We start from the raw sequence: 13806 nt of genomic DNA, 5'->3' as shown, positions 1-13806 counted from the left end.
CAGTTTTGCCCTCTAGAGAATAGTCATCCATTTCTAGGGACAGTTTCGGTTATACTGCGGGGGAGGTGCTAGTAGCATCTAGTAGGTTAGGCCAAGAAAGCTGCTGACTTTATCCTGCAGAGTACAGGTCAGCTCCCTGCAGGCACAAGAATGAAATTCTTACACAGCCGTCAGTATACCAAGGTTGAGAAACCCCACTGTGAACCCATCACCAACTTCCTGGTCCAAACTACCATCGTCTCTTAATCGAACTTTGCAGTAGTTTCCCAACAGATTTCTCTGCTTTCATGGCAAGCATTGCTAGAGAACTCTCTCCAAACACGAATCTGATCATCTGTCTCTGGCCACCACTGGGCCAGTCGGATTGTTCCCAAATGCTGCTGTAACGACTTACACAAACTTGGTGGCTTTGAAGAATAGAAAGGTGTTATCTTCTATTTATCTGCCCATGTAATAGAGCATTTAAAAGATGACAACATGCAGTTTGAGGAAAGGCAAACTGTGAGTGGTCAGAAGACTCAATTCCTCCTTGTCAGCTGTGGACAAAGTAGGTACAAACCGTGTCCAAGCGGCTCTCCACAAACCACCGCGACAGTTACCAATGAAATCCCACCGCAACAGTTACCAATGAATCCGGAAACGTTAAGCCCAAAGTATTCAGTTTCTTTGTGTTTATTGCAGTAGTCTGGGTTTAAATATGCAAGTCCTGACATTGGCTGCATATTTCAATTTTACGGCCCAGCGAGTTTTCTCTGCAGATCGACATGTAGAAGGATCAGTAGCCACTGGTGGTCTGAGGACAAGCAGAGGTTTTTCTCTCTGTCCTGCCATTATTCCAAGAAGGAGAAAGGTTTTAGGCAAAGATAAATGGAAATTATCCAGTAGCTTCAAATATATTACTCCCCAGATCTCCTGTCTGAGTAAATCAGAGATACCCACAACTAAGGATAATGAGATAATTAAAGACTAGTAAATAAAAATCTGGGGTGCTTTCTATCGTTAGCCCAGGACATGAATCTGATTATGAAACACTGACTCTGTATTTTGAAATGTCATATCAATTACATGAGACACTTTTACAGATCTCTCGGAAAAATATTTACATAAAATGATATTTTTATACACGATGTAAAGTACTGAAGTATAGATTTAATCAAAACTGTAAATAAGACTAAAGGTATGCTGTAAGTGTAAAATATGCAAGCATAAAAAGTTTTAGCAAAATTTTAAATTGATTTCACTCTGCATTACATTGGTTTCCCTATTACCTGCATATCCATCTCTAGCTCCCCAACCCACTCCTTCCCCGCTTCAGTTTAATACTCTTTCACTGGAGAAAAGACATTTTTTGGGGAAAAATACAACAACAGATCCACAGCGTTTTGAAGTTTCTGTGTTTTGGGGGAGAGGAATGTGAACTTAGTGCATTTCTGCGTCGGTTCTGAGTTACATTTTGAGTCTCTCCCTGATCCCCGGAGGCCACATGGGTCACTGAAAGGAGTCAGGCTTGGGTGATGGGCGAGACCTGGGTTTGAATTCTGCCTCTGACCTGGAGCTGTCGGAGCTGTGTCTCTGGACGAATGACTTTCTCTGGGGCTGAGTCTTCTCTCTTGTAAAGTGGGACTCCCGCGCCCACCTCCCGAGGCGTGGCGAGGGTGCCGGGAGACGCTGGCGCGTCTGAGGCTCAGCTACCTCTCCCGCGTCCAGCGCACCTCATTTCCGGGGCGACTGAGACCCTGGCCCTTTCTCCACACCGCGGCTGGTAGAGAGGGGCGGTTCGTGAGGGACGTCAAGTAACCCGGCTCATCCTTGGGTCCCGGAGAGCCGAGGAGCTCTTTGCTTCATTTCCGGAATCTCTTCAAATCAGAGTGTGTTACAGACCTTGACTCGTAGAGGGTCTCCTTTTGCAAGATGCTTTTGCCCCGACTCACCAAAGCAGGCTACACCAGTAGGCAGAGGTCAAATGAAATGTGAGAAGGGGAAGGGAGCCTGGAGAAGTTTGGTTTATGAAAACGCCGCAGTCGAGTAACCAACTTGTCCTGTTTTTCCTAGGACTGTCCTGGTTTAGCAGAGAATATTCCGTGCCCTGGAAATCCCTCAGTCCTGGCAAAAACAGCATGCTCCGTCACCCTACGCAATTTAAATTCTGCGATAGGCAGTCAGAAATAGGAAGGTTCGTGGTTCCATAAGGCTGGGGTGAGAAAAGGGAATGCCTCTAAATGACCACACAATTTCTTGTTCAGTTCAGTTCAGTTCAGTTCAGACCCCATGAATCGCAGCACGCCAGGCCTCCCTGTCCATCACCAACTCCCGGACTTCACTCAGACTCACATCCATCGAGTCAGTGATGCCATCCAGCCATCTCATCCTCTGTCGTCCCCTTCTCCTTCTGCCCCCAGTCCCTCCCAGCATCTGAGTCTTTTCCAATGAGTCAACTCTTTGCATGAGGTGGCCAAAGTACTGGAGTTTCAGCTTTAGCATCATTCCTTCCAAAGAAATCCCAGGGCTGATCTTGTTAGGATGATGGAAATTTTCTGAACTTAGATGGTGGTGATGGCTGACAACTCCATAAACACACTAAAATCCTTCATCTCATAAAAACGAGTTTGTTTATCTGTGGCCGCTCTGGGTCCTGACGCCGCACACAGGCTTTTGCTGGCTGTGGCGAGTGGGGCTGCTCTCTGGTTGCCTTGTTGGCTTCTCACTGCCGTGGCTTCTCATTGCACAGCGCAGGCTCCAGGGGCTGGGTTCCATAGCTGTGGTGCGTAGGCCCAGCTGCCCTGAGGCAGGCGGAATCCTCCCCGACCATGAATCGAACCCACGCCCTCTGCATAGGCAAACAGACTCTCCACCACTGGGCCACCAGGGAAGTCCCAGCTCAACTTATACTCTTAAAACAGATGGCTTTTATGATATGTGAATTATATCTCTGCAAGGCTGATTAATAACTGATTATTAAATTATATTTCCATAATCAAGCATTTAATTTTTTAAATAGAGAAATAATACTATCCTGCCCACAAAATGCATTAAGAATTTCAACTAAATTGTCTATCAAATTGAAAAAGATTTATTGAAGTTGACAAAACTCAGATTTGATAAGGATATGAGGAAAATGTCTCATGTTCAAATGGTCAAAAGTGCAAATGAATAAGATGCTTAAATAGGACAGTTTTGTAGTATGAACCAAAATGCAACATAGATACACTCTTTGACTCAGCAACTTTATTTCCAGAGATGTATCCTAGGCAGATAATTGTCAAGTGTGCAGAGATATATGTGCAAAGATGTTCATCACAGATGGTTTGTGATAGAAACAATGGCTTATAATTAGAAGCAATCTAAATTTTCATTAGTGATGGATGGTTTGGATGAGTTATAACAAATCTATATAATGAAACACTTTTACTATGACAGCGTTGAGATGGTAATATAAATCCATACGTACATCTGACCGACTGTTCCAATCTGCCTGGGACAGTCCTTGTTTTAGTACTGAAAGTCCCCAAGTCCAGGAAAACCCCTCAGTCTCAGGCAGACAGATTGAATGTTGGTGTTGTTTAGTTGCTCAGTTGTGTCCGACTCTTTTGTGTCCCTCTGGACTGTAGCCCGCCAGGCTCCTCTGTCCATGGGATTTCCCAGGCAAGAATACTGGAGTAAGTTGCCATTTCCTTCTCCAGGAGATCTTCCCAACCCAGGGATCAAACCAGACTCTCCTGCTTGGTAGGCAAATTCTTTACCCCGAGTCAGAGAGGCTGACGTGGGTTCAAGTCCCTCTTCTGTTTCTTGCTTATTGAATGTCCTTGGAGAGGGCTCTGAACCCCTCTCCACACCTTTGCTTCATCTCATAAGTGGATAAAATAATATCAGCCTCTAGGGCTGCGGTGCTGATTCCATGATGTGACAATATATATAAAGCTCCAGGGGAAGTGCCTGCCACTGTCTTTAACTGCTAATTTATGTTCCTTATCATCCTTCTTACATTCCACTTTGTCTCAGTAACTGAAAACTTATTTGAAACCATCAAAATCTTTATCATCCATGTGTAAAACAGTAGGTGATATGACTTTATGAATAAACTCTCTTCTCAATCTGTAGACTTTACTTTTGCCATAGCTTGACTACCTGGGTGGAGACAGGGCATGATAAGATAGCTTAAAAATACCTCAAATCTGGGAAAGCCTGCTAGTTTTCACACAAAGAAAACTTGTGTTAATAAAATATTACTCCAGTTCATTAGAAACCTACACAAAAAAAAGCTTCTCTGATTATATAATCATCTCTACCTAGCTGCTTTTTCTGGCCAAAGGCAAACATGAGGCTCAACTGCAGACCTGGGGCTAAAGCCTCAGAATGCGTGTTTGCTGCCTGCCACTCACAAGGGTGAAGCAGTCAACGATTCAGACCTTTGTGATTCTCAAGCTTTTCACTGTCTTGGAGGCTGTCCTGCCCACAGTTTAGGGCTCTGTACCCAGTGTGTTTCATCCAGGGCTTCCTATTTCCAGGCAAGTTGGCAGTCATTTCTAAAGAGCTTTATTGTTTTGTTAAGTTTTCCAAATATAGGCATAACTCATAGCTGGAGGACAAGAATTCATTCACCAGTGATCTCATTCACCCACCCTTCCTTCTATCCATCTTCCTTCCTTCTGTCTACCCTTCCATCCAACCAGCAATATTTATTATAACCCAATTATGTGACTGTTCCATTCATTTCCACCAGTTTTTAGTCAGTACCTTCTATACATTTAGAATGTTGCATTTGTTGAGTGTCAGGGATTAACAGAGGAGACGGTCATGGTTCTTAATTGTGCAGGGCTTGTGTTCAAGGATGGAGGCATTAACAAAACAGTCCTATATATGCATATTCATGTACTATATATAATGATAAATTTGATAAATGCAGTGAGAGAAAGGTCATAGAGACATGAGCACTTATAATCAGAGGAAACGTACTTTAATCCATGGGGAAACAGAAGTTTTCCCAAGGGAGTGAAGATTGTGCTGAGGTCTAAAGAGCAAACAAGAGTTAATTAGGAAAGGAAAACAGGAGCAAGTGTTAAGGGAAAAGGGGGCGGGCATGTCCCGTCCCATGCTGGAGGGACGGTGGTAGGAAGGAAGGATTGAAAATCCTGAGTGGAGCAGAGAGAAGGCAGGAGGAGAGCTTGGTAGAGACCATGCAGAGCTCTGTAGGCTGTTTAAGAAGTTTGGAAAAAATCCTCAGCGCATCCAAAATGCACTGAAGAGTTTTCAGCAGGGGCGTCTATCAGGTGAGGGAAGAACAGGCTAAAAGGGCTGGTGTGTGGATGGATAGTTCAGTCACAAGACTTTATCAGCAACCCAGATGGGACATGCTGGAGCCTTGAACTGACATTGTGTTCAAACCATGCGAACTGATGGAGAAATATTTTATGCTAGGGTCCAGTGAGGTAACTAGAGATGTAATTTATAGACAAATGAACTGGCAAGTAAATCACATCGGATAGTATGGCAATGGGTGGTGTGGTTGCCATCTGAAATAGGGTTAGAGAGAGTCAAAATAGCTTTTTGAGACTGGGAATTAGGACGGGCCCTGAAAGGACAATGAGGGAGGGACTCAGAGGGCATCTCAGATTGGTGGAGCAAGTGAGCAAAGCCAGAGAGAAAAGAATTTGCATAGTTTGTATAGAGGAAGCTGAGGAGGCAAAAGAAAAAAATTGCTGAGACTGATGGTACAGAGCAGCTGTGATGGTCTTTCCAGACAAAGTGATTAGTCATGACTCTTAATTTCATGGCAGAAAACTGACTCAAACTGGTTCAAGGAAAAAAGTGAACGTATTTGCTGATACAGATGGAAAGGACGCATGTAAATGACGTCAGGTAAAGCTCGATCCAGGTGCTCAAATAATGGTGCCAAGACCTTTTCTCTCTCCATGTCTTGACTCTGCTTTTTTCTGAACAATGATGTCAGCTGATCTAGGTTTACTTACCAATTAGACAATCCAGGTGGTACTTTTAGCACAAGTTGGAGATACAGTATTATTGGCATAGCTGATATCACGTGTCCATCCTTGAATCAATCATTGAGGCCAGGATGCAGGATATTCAATGCTCTGAGGCCTGAATCATACTTTTTTGTTTTTTTTCAAACTGGGGAGAGGATCATGGTCCCCTTCCCCAAGTCAAATGGATGGAGAGAAGGGGGGAAGTTCCTCCACTGGTGAAGTTGACAGAAGTGTCTTTATTTTAAGAGATTCTCTCTTGATGTAAGAGAAATGGATTGTGATAACATCTTGGGACACATACTTCATTTTAAAATCATGAAGGTTCTTTGCTTTATGGAACAAATACATCTACATTTTATCCTCGAGATTGGTGGTGTTTCCTAGAAGCTAGAGAATCTTCAAATGTCTGACTCAGGTTCCTAAGACTGGGGTCAAATACCAGGTTCAGATCTATGCTCTCTTTTCAAAGTTGACATTACCTTGTTCATCTGATTTTTTTTTTTTTATGAAAACAGAAAGAACATTGTCATAGAATTGGGAATTGAGTCATACCTGGAAGGTGAAATAGAATAGACTTGAGTCATTCTTTTCTGTTTTTTTAGTAGAGGGAGATTCATATGGGTCTTTGATCGTATATTCGAGTAAGGTATGTCCTTGACAGTGATTCAAGAGAGGGGTCTCATTTAGAGCACCTATTATCCTATAAGTTATGTTTTTCATTTACTTCTCTGAATTCTTTCATCTTTAAGCGTATGTATTTTTTAATTTAATTTTATGTTCTTTCATCTTATCTTGATTAAGCTTTGGAAGGCTTTTATCAAGATCTTATTCTGGCTGATAATTAATTTTAAGGTATTCTTTCTTGGTTTGTAATAGTTTTGTTATTGTATAATTAAAAACAAAATTAAAATATTTCTGCCCCCTCACTTTTGCAAAGCCTATAATCTAGCTCCTAGAGACACAACAGGAGTGTCACAATCAGATGCAGAGCATGGAGCCTTCACTGCTGTTGCAAGTAAATTAAAACCCCAGTCATAGGAAACAAAGTAAATATTGAATCATTTCCCAGGAATGATCAAATTTGATGGTAAATGAATTCCCTCCATTCAACACCCTTATCTTTAGTCTTTTCAGGGTTCCAGGACAAATGTGCATAAGGACTGTATTGTCCTTACCTAGCACAGCATTCACTACCCTCGTGTGGCTTGCAGGTCCCCATGGAAGTCACACAGAGCCCAGTTTCAGCAAAGGAGGACCTGAAAGGGAACTATGCAAAACCCAGGCCTCCTCCTGGGCCCCTACTCTCCACTTGCCAGAAGGGTGTGATAGGCAGAATTCTAAAGATGCCTCCACGATTCCCATGTCCAGGTTATTCCATCAAACACTACTTCTCTAAAGAGATTTGGCAGATGTAATGAAGGCCCTGAGTCACGTGACCTGAAGGTATGGAGGGCCTTCTTTAATTAAAATATTCTCACTGGCTTGTGTCAGAATCAAGAGCCAGAGACATTTAGGAATCTTCAAGAATTCATGGCACCAGGGCAGTCCTGTTCTGAAGATAGGAAGGATCACAGGCAAGGACCAAAAGGTACCACGTGAAAAATGAGAACTGTTCTTGGCTGACAGTGAGGAAATAGGACCTCAGTCCTTAAAACACAAGTAATTGAATTCTGCCAACAATTTGAATGAGCCTGAAAGCTGATTCTCTCCCAAAACCTCCATAAGAGAGTTCAGTCCAGCCAAGACCCAGATTTCCACCTGGTGAGATGCTGAGATGAGGACCCAGCTGAGCCTGTGCAGACTTCTGACCCTCAGACCTACAGAACTGGGGCATAACGTAACGTGTGCATGTTGTCACTAGCTATGTTTGTGACCATTTGTTACACTGGATAGAAAACTAATTCCAGAGTTTCAAAGCAGAAACTTAAGGTCACATAGAAATAATTAGACACTCAGTTCAGTTCAGTTCAGTCACTCAGTCGTGTCCGACTCTTTGCAACCCCATGAATCGCAGCACACCAGGCCTCCCTGTCCATCACCATCTCCCGGAGTTCACTCAAACTCATGTCCATTGAGTTGGTGATGCCATCCAGCCATCTCATCCTCTGGCGTCCCCTTCTCCTCCTGCCCCCAACCCCTCCCAGCATCAGGGTCTTTTCTAATGAGTCAACTCTTCGCATGAGGTGGCCAAAGTACTGGAGTTTCAGCTTTAGCATCATTCCTTCCAAAGAACACCCAGGACTGATCTCCTTTAGAATGGAGGTTGGATCTCCTTGCAGTCCAAGGGACTCTCAAGAGTCTTCTCCAACACCACAGTTCAAAAGCATCAATTCTTCGGCGCTCAGCCTTCTTCATAGTCCAACTCTCACATCCACACAATTAGACACTAAGAGCTTCTGACTATTACCGAGCTGTTAAAGGTACATGAACCTAGGATGCGACTGATGCTTCATGTGTCTCAGTACTTGTCTGGCAGGTTTTTTAAATGTATTTTTTTCAATGAGGAGATAAAAGAAGAATTAAAATCTAATAGTACTCTATTCAGAAAAATATTTTAGTGACACTTCATCATAAGATTAAGAGCAGAGTGATGGGAGAAAGAAAATACAAACTCTTGAATACAAGTTCTATGATGATAGGCATGTGTTCATCTAATTCTTCTTATATCCCCAGTGAAAAATGTTCACTGAAAAAATGAAATAAAGAAGGAGAGATTTGTCAATGCCTGGAGACGTTTTTGGTTGTCACATCTGGAAGAGGTTGCTCCTGGAAGCCAAGTAGATACTGGGGATATCCAACTGTGCAGGAAAGCACCTCCTACCTCCTCAACACCCCCCCCAACACACACACAAGGGGTTATTTAGCTGAAAATATCAACAGTGCTGAGCATTATTAGAGCATTATATTTCTAAATGAGATGGGCTTCTTTTCTCCTTCTTCCTTATCATGGCCTGGTTTCCACAGATACTATGTTCTTGATGGTTTTCTAGAATATTTCGTCATCTGTCTCAATCTCAGTCTTTGAAATCCATCTGATTTCTTAGCTCCTATGCAGTTAGTAGGGCTTCCCAGGTGGCAGAGTGGTAAAATGATCCATCTGCCAATGCAAGAGATGCAGGAGACATGAGTTTGATCCCTGGATTGGGAAGATCCTCTGGAGGAGGAAATGGAAGTCTACTCCAGCAGTCTTGCCTAGAGAATCCCACGGACAGAAGAGCCAGGCGGGCTGCAGTCCGTGGGGTTGCGTAGAGTCAGGCACAACCGGGCACATAGCACATGTGCCTTTCTTTACTGGGTGTTTGGCTCCTTCCATCCTTGCCACATACCATCTTCATCCCAGGCCAGCTGGGACTCAGCCATTATACTGAGTCCCGAGTATATGCAACTGAGCCAGCCGCATTTTCTGTCCTCAAAGAACCCCAGATAGCAAAGGAAACTGACACACGTTCAGTGAAGTAGGCCACGGTGTTATTCTCACTGTAACAGACATAAGCAAAAGGTGATGCTTTGAGGCTGGATAGTAGAAAATGAACGTGTTCCTAGAACAAATTCTTCACATTGTCTTTGTTGACAGGCTTAGGTACAAAGAAATGATGTTAATTGTTGGCCTGGAGCTTTCTGCATTGCAGAGTGCTTTTATACATGCTATCTCCTTTCGTACACTCACAAGCCCAGGGCCAGGTAGGCCACGTATTACTGACTACATTTCGCTAATGAATAAAGAGAAACCCAGGGAAGTTATAAGCTTTGCTAAGAGCTCATAGTTGTTAAATCATGGGGAGTGTGGGGAGGAGATGGTTCCCGAGACGGAGCAGGATGGCCAGGCTGACAACAGTCATTGTTTATCAATTGGTCTAGATATATTTCAACATTTTAATAACCAGAGTGACCAGTTATGGAGCTTCCCTGGTCGTTCAGTGGTAAAGAATCCGCCTCCAGTGCAGGAGATACAGTTCAATCCCTGGGACGGGAAGATGCCCTGGAGAAGGAAATGGCAATCCACTCCAGGATTCTCACCCAGGAAATCCGAAGGACAGAGAAGCCTGGTGGGCTGCAGTCCATGGGTCAGAAAGAGTCGGACACAACTTAGCGACTAAACAAGATCAGTTATACCATCTGACCGTCAGCCCGACTTCCAAACCAGGTACGTTATTAACTCCTGATGCTTCATTCCAAAGAATTTATTAATTTTCTTTTTAAAAAATACCTTTTATAGTTAAAAGTTACCTATACACATTATTAAAATATCAATAGTGCTAAAGTATATAAAAAGGAAGGAAATGTTTTTCTCTTTCCCCAGAAAACCAGTCCCTCAGTCCCTTCCCTAGAGGCAATGACAGCTTCTTCTGTATCATTTACAAAATTTTGCATAAAACCTATAAACTGTTATATACAAAGGGACAGTTCATTTCTCATGGGTTTGCTCCTAGCATTTCCTCCTTAATATTAATATAACTTGGGGGTTTTCTGTATCATAGTACATAGATCACCTCATTCTTTTTCATTGCTATAGAGGACTATCTTATCGGAACTATTTATTTATCATATATAATGAATATGTTATATAACACATATTGCATATTGTATCTAGAATTGAATATGTATTACATGCTTAAGTTATTACAGAATACCTGTTCATATACAAATGCACAATTTATACATCCATACTCATAATCTGTAAATAAATATACATTATTTATCTACAAATAAAGCCACTAAATCAGGGATGGGAAAACTGGACCAAGGGCTAAATCCAGCCTACCACCTAATTTTATGAGTAAAGTTTTAGTGAAACATGGACATACCTATTTGTTTACTTAACAGCAGAGCTGAGTAATTGTGACAGAGACCATATTGCATGAGAAGCCATGTTTACCATCTGGTCTTTTGCAGCAAATATTGGCTGTGTTGCATATGGTTTATTTATTTATTTATTTTAAATTACAAAATGAAAAAGTATAAATTATTTAAACTGTATCAATTAAATAACTAAACTTTGTATGGCTTGGTTTTGGTTTAATTATTACTAGAGACATTCAGATTGTTTTTAGTCTTCTGCAATATATGCTGCAGTGAATGTTTTTATATGTAAGTTTATTGGCAAAATAAACTTGGATGGAATTCAAGGTGGTGGAGTAGGAGGACGTGCGGTCATCTTCTCCTGTGAAAACTCCAAAATTACAACTCTCTGCTGAACAACCATCGACAGGAGAATGTTGGATCCCACCAAAAAAAGTGCCCAACTCTCTGCGGAACAACCATCGACAGGAGAATGTTGGATCCCACCAAAAAAAGTGCCCAACTCTCTGCGGAACAACCATCGACAGGAGAATGTTGGATCCCACCAAAAAAGTGCCCCACATCCAAGGGCAAAGGAGAGGCCCCAGAAAGATGGCTGCTGCCGCTGCTGAGTCGCTGCAGTCGCGTCCGACTCTGTGCGACCCCATAGACGGCAGCCCACCAGGCTCCCCCGTCCCCGGGATTCTCCAGGCAAGAACCCTGGAGTGGGTTGCCATTTCCTTCTCCAGTGCATGAAAGTGAAAAGTGAAAGTCAAGTCGCTGAGTCTTGTCCGACTCTTAGTGACCCCATGGACTGCGGCCCACCAGGCCCCTCCGTCCATGGGTAGGAGGGGTGAAATTACATTTCGAATCAAACCCCGTACCCCGTACCCAGAGATACTTGGAGGGCTCAAACAAAACGCATCCAGGAGGGGCCACAGAGACCGAGCCAGACGTGCCTTCGAGTGTCTCCTGTGCAGCTGCAGGACAGCACTCGCCTGCGCAGGGGCGGGGGCTCTGGGCGCAGTAGACTCGGGTATGGAGGAAGCCCTCTTGGAGGAGGTCACCATTAACCCCACCGTAGAGCCACCAGCACTTACACAGGACGGGGAAATAGATTCTTGGAGGGAACAACAGAACCTTGTGTGTACCAGGACCCAGGAGAAAGCAGCCGTGACCCCACAAGAGACTGACCCAGACTTGCCCGTGAGTGTCCAGGAGTCTCCAGTAGAGGCATGGGTCAGTGGTGGCCCGCTGCAGGGTTGGGGTCACTGAGTGCAGAGGTGCGTGCATGGGACCTTTTGAAGGAAGTGGCCATTATCGTCATTACCTCCACCATAGTTTGGCTCAAGTCAAACAACAGGGAGGGAACAGCCCCGCCCATCAACAGAAAACTGGATGAAAAATTAATGGAGCATAGCTCCAACCATCAGAACAAGACCCAGTTTTCCCCTCAGTCAGTCTCTGCCATCAGGAAACTTCCATAAACTTCTTATCCTTACTCATCAGAGGGCAGACAAAATGAAAATCACAATCATAGAAAACTAACCAAACTGATCACATGGACCACAGCCTTGTCTAACTCAACGAAACTATGAGCCATGATGTGTAGGGCCACCCATGACGGATGGGTCATGGTGGAGAGTTCTGACAAAACATGGTCCGCTGAAGAAGGGAATGGCAAACCACTTCAGCATTCTTACCTTGAGAACCCATGAACAGTATGAAAAGGCAAAAAGATAGGACACTGAAAGATGAACTCCCCAGGTTGGTAGGTGCCCAGGATGCTACTGGAGATCAGTGGAGAAATAACTCCAGAAAGAATGAAGAGTTGGAGCCAAAGCAAAAACAATGCACAACTGTGGGTGTGGCTGGTGACGGAAGTAAAGTCCGATGCTGTAAAGAGCAGTATTGCACAGGAACCTGGAATGTTAGGTCCATGAATCAAGGCAAGGAAGTGGTCCAACAGGAGATGGCAAGAGTGAACATCGACTTTTAAGGAATCAGCAAACTAAAAAGGACTGGAATGGGTGAATTTAACTCAGATGACCATTATATCTACTACTGTAGGCAGGAATCCCTTAGAAGAAATTGAATAGTCCTCATAGTCATCAAAAGAGTCTGAAATGCAGTACTTGGATGCAGTCTCAAAGATGACAGAATGATCTCTGTTCGTTTCCAAGACAAACCATTCAATATCACAGTAATCCAAGTCTATGCCCCAAACAGTATTGTGGAAGCAGCTGAAGTTGAATGGTTCTATAAAGACCTACAAGACCTTCTAGAACTAATACCAAAAAAAGATGACCTTTTCTTTATAGGGAACTGGAATGCAAAAGTATGAAGTCAAGAGCTACCTGGAGTAACGCGTATTTGGCCCTGGAGTACACAATGAAGCAGGGCAAAGGCAGAGTTTTGCCAAAGAGAACACCTGTTCATAGCCTGGAACTGGTCAGTTTTCATTCAAATCCAAAACCCACTTCCAACAACACAAGAGAAGACTATGCATGAACATCACCAGATGCTCAATACCAAAATCAGATTGATTATATTCTTTGCAGCCAAAGATGGAGAAGCTCTATACAGTCAGCAAAAACAAGACCAGGAGCTGACTGGCTCAGATCATGGACTCATTATTGCCAAATTCAGACTTAAATTGAAGAAAGTAGGGAAAATCACTAGACCATTCAGGTATGCCCTAAATCAAATCCCTTAGGATTATACAGTGGAAGTGACAAACAGATTTAAGGGCTTAGATCTGATAGACAGAGTGCCTGATGAACTCTGACAGAAGTTCATGAGACTGTATAGGAGGCAGTGATCAAGATCATCCCCAAGGGAAAGAAATGCAAAAAAGCAAAATGGCTGTCTGAGGAAGCCTTACAAATAGCTGAGAAAAGAAGAGAAGTGAAAGGCAAAGGAGAAAAGGAAAGATACACCCATCTGAATGCAGAGTTCCAAAGAATAGCAAGGAGAGATAGCAAGAATAGCCTTCCTCAGTGATCAATGTAAAGAAATAGAGGAAAACAATAAAATGGGAAAGACT

The sequence above is a fragment of the Bos javanicus genome, chromosome 13 (assembly GCF_032452875.1).
Source record: "Bos javanicus breed banteng chromosome 13, ARS-OSU_banteng_1.0, whole genome shotgun sequence".
NCBI classification, from domain to species: domain Eukaryota; kingdom Metazoa; phylum Chordata; class Mammalia; order Artiodactyla; family Bovidae; genus Bos; species Bos javanicus.
Note: the sequence above shows the minus strand (reverse complement) of the source record.